The 4081-nt window shown below is 45.5% G+C and overlaps 1 pseudogene; it reads right to left on the bottom strand.

Annotated features, from left to right (window-relative positions):
- Nucleotides 1–3009: 3009 nt before the first annotated feature.
- Nucleotides 3010–3754, bottom strand: LOC146021060 (piRNA biogenesis protein EXD1 pseudogene; annotated as a pseudogene).
- Nucleotides 3755–4081: the final 327 nt, after the last annotated feature.

Below are 4081 nucleotides of genomic sequence, written 5' to 3'. Positions count from 1 at the left end.
GTGGCCACCGGGAGGGACTCTGTGTAAAACAAAAGCGCTTTTAAGTTGTTTAGGAAAGGTAACAAATTATTGCGCAATAATATAATAGTAATTATTTAAAGGAGCAATTATAAGCAAAGTGCAACTGTGTTAAAGTAGATTCAGGAATTCAGTTCTAGATAGCTAACGTAATTTATATGCATGTTCATACTTTTGTCTTTATAATGGTATGTACGGTAAGTTAATATATTGTTAGTGTGCTAAGAGGACTGGAACCGGAGCGGAGCCCGGAGGAGTGAATTCATGTTCCAGTAAAAATAAATCGGTTGTGTTCTTGTGAAAGTGCTCATTTGTTTACTCTGTTACCGTATGAAACAGTACCAAATTGTAATTAGAGTGTTGTAATAAATACAGTTCAATTAATCGGTGTTGCTGTATTTCACCTGAGAAGAGGAGATCTCCGGAATCCATACTTACCTATCCTAGGAGAATTCTACACCTACCTAGAACACTCAATAAAATTGAAGATAATACTTACCAACCCGAGGTAAGGTCACAAATGGTTTATGGCCGATGTTGAATACTTTTGCCATTGATGGGAAAAAAACAGATGGTTACCCTCCATCGATGGCACAGCAAAACCAATGTTTTGCTTTTGTGTTTTTCCAGTGTCGGGGCACGGAGAATAGCTCCGCCCCAGACACACATGAAGCCCTGCCCCAGTGTTTTGATTGGCCCTCAGATAAAAATATCGATGGTCATCCATTGCATAGTTTTACAGTATCAATGGCCAGTTGCACTATTGCTATCGAAGGCAATAGCAACAATGGCCCTCCCTATTTCCCCACCCCCTCCAGCCACAGGCACACTCGCATTGACAGCGTAAGTACCCCATTGGCGCGCAGAGGCAGCTTGCTCTCTCCAAAATGCGGAATGCTGGAAACTGGTGGGAGCGCTGGCAACGTCTGACTCCTTGACCTTGTCTGTACTTCCTGCGCTGCCTGGCCACCTGCTGGCTCACACGTAAGCATAACTATGAATGTGCGGAAGGATGCAGGGTACTTGTATATTTGCCGGGCGCCCACTAAGCTATTTGCTTAGCGGGCTAGTCTGCGTACTGAAATCGCATCGCAACGCACGGCACGTTTTGACATGCGATGCAATCTCACTAGTTAATTTATTCACTGCTCCAAGTTAATTTATTCACTGCACCCTGGAGGCGGATCGCATCGCATGTCATGCTAAATTGCATGCGATTTTGCGTGCGTTGCGATGTAGAACAACACCCCCAGTGTACATGTCTACAGTATGTGATGCAATGGGATATAGCACACCCCCACTATCCACATCACCCCGCAGCATGGCAAGTACAGCCAGGCCCGCGAGGGGACGCGCTACACATCCTCCCAACCTTTTTATACTCCCACTATCCGCTCTCACCTTGCATCACTCAACCAGATGCCATCGGAAGACAACCTAAAAATTGACAGAAGCGTGCAGGAAATGCTTGTGGTGGCCGCAAAATTCCTGGACACTTTTGCCATTCTACAACTGCCTCCCGACTGCTGGAGCGGCAGCAATTACTCCTCAACCTGCCCTGCCATCACCTAAAACAAGAGGTTGTGACACGCTGGAACTCCACCCTCTATATGCTGCAGCGGATGGAGGAGCAGCAAAAGGCCATTCAAGCCTACACAGCCACCAACGACATAGGCAAATGAGCGGGGCTGAACCTGACTCAAGTGCAAGTGCATATACTAAAGGGGATATAATAAGGAAGGGGGGGTTATGTTTGGCCAGTAGGTTCCGTTCCTTTGTAGCTCTGCAGTGCAGCTATTCCATTCATTGGTTTCTCTTTTCGACCCGTGTAAGAAACCCTTGGCCATTGACAATGTATTCGTGTATTGCTTCCGCTCGCCTAACTTTCTGGAAAACACCTTCTTTTGGAAGCTCCAAACAGATCTCAGTGCGGCCCCAATCATCCGCTGCTCCTTGGCTATATGTATTTAAATACCCATCAACCAATGATGTAAAATCAACTAACATGTGCATGTCCTATTTCCGCAACATAAGGGTGGGTGGGAGGGCCCAAGGACAATTCCATCTTGCATCACCATTCATTAACCCCACTGCTGGGAATCATTGATATGTAAGGTAAGTGAACTCGTCTTTAATAGCATACAACTGTTTACATTCCACTTATTGCTTCAGCAATGTATTGTGAGACGGTTGGTAATAACCACAGAGCTGAGCAATCCCACTGCTGAGAGTCATTGATATGTAAGGTAAGTGGACTCGTCTTTAATTGCATACAACTTCTTACATTCCACTTCTTGCTTCTGCAATTTGAAAGACGAGTGATAACAGTCACAGAGCTGAGCAACCAGTTTATCTTATGGATCAATTTTCATTATTATATTATGCGCTATTTTGATCATTGCTCCTTTTTTGGGGATACGGTCGAATTGTCAACCCCACTTAGGTCGACAGTCATTAGGTCAACACCACTAGGTCGACATGAAAATAGGTTGACAGGGTTCTAGATAGACAGGTGTCTAAGTCGACATGGGACAAAGTTGACATGGTTCTAGGTCGACACATGCATTTGGTCGACATGGGTTAGGTCAGAAGGTCGACATGGGTTTTTTCACTATTTTGTGAGCCGACATGTGCCGACAGGCGTTATTTCATGCCCTACCATCCACTAGGGCGTGGTGGGAAAATAAAATAGTACCCGAAGCATAGCGAGTGATGGGAGATGCTGCGGTTGACTTCCATTTGTGTCCATGTCGACTGTGTCAACATTCGGGTAAAAAAAAACAGTTAAAAACCCATGTCGACCTTCTGACATGTCAACATAACCAATGTGCCGACCTGGGTCCATGTCTACCTTGTCCCATGTCGACCTAGACCCCTGTCGACCATCACCCATGTCGTCCTAGTACCCTGTTGACCTAGTTTGTCGAGCTAGTGGTGGTGACCTAATGACTGTCAACCTAAGTGGGGTTGACAATTCGATCCACACCCCTTTTATTGTGGGTGTACATCTCCTACCTGTGTATCAAAGACATTGCTAAGAACCACCCCATATTGGAGGGAAAAGACATCACCCAGCCAGTGAAAGTCATGGACCACATTTAAAATGCTTTTGTCTTCAAGTGCCATTTGTAGCCCGTTTCTGAAAACTCCAGGCCCCAAGAGGACATCAAAAAGATAAACCCATCTTTTCGTAGCCACCTGCAGCCAGCACAACTTTCCATGGCGACACAACTTCAGTCCCACTGCACCTAAGCTCAGGACTTTCTGGCTCTGTAGATGTCGAATTGCAGGACCAAGCATAGGCTGAAACTGGTCTATCACAACATAGTCTGCATCTTCATCCTCAACTGCCCGTTTAATGGCCTGTAGGATACTGTCATGCATCCCATGTGGTGCAGGTAGATCAGGCTGTCTCATTTCCATGGCAGGTTTCCCAGCATCTTCAACGCTCTCTTGTGATAAGGTTTTATCTCTTTCATTAGCTGTATTTTCTGGCTCTTGACTTGAAGGACCAGACGATTTTGCTTGGTTCCACTTTAAGAATGTTATGCCCAAAGAGGATTTTTGTTCCAGGCACTTCTTTCCCAGTTGCTAAATCCTTAACTTTTCTTAAAGTGATTGTACGGCTCGCACCAATACTCATTGGCACGCCCTGTAAGCACTCATTGGTGGTTGTAAATTTGATTTTCTTCCCAATGACCTTCGTTAGGAAGCTGGTATCAGTTACTACATCCATGCTAAACAGGTATTACGGGCACAGGACCAATAACAGCACACACCGCCAGCAGCAACTGCAAACAACCGCACCCTCTTAAAGACATTTTATCACAAATCCCCAAGGAGAATCAAAGGGTGTTACTGGTTGCGATGCCGGACCTTCCCATCACTGTGGTGGAGGATTACTTTGGTGACAGCATCCAAGTAAACATGTCAGACAGTCCTTACCTGTACTGGCATGAAAAAAAAGTCAGTGTGGAAGCCCCTGTACAAAGTCAAACTGGCTCTATTTTACCTGAGTTGTCCCCCTTCCAGTGTGTACTCTGAAAGAGTTTTTAGTGCAGCG

Source organism: Crinia signifera, chromosome 7 (assembly GCF_055691185.1).
Source record: "Crinia signifera chromosome 7, ASM5569118v1, whole genome shotgun sequence".
NCBI classification, from domain to species: Eukaryota; Metazoa; Chordata; class Amphibia; order Anura; family Myobatrachidae; genus Crinia; species Crinia signifera.
The sequence above is the reverse complement of the archived record's forward strand: the minus strand, read 5'-3'. Positions and strand labels throughout refer to the sequence as shown.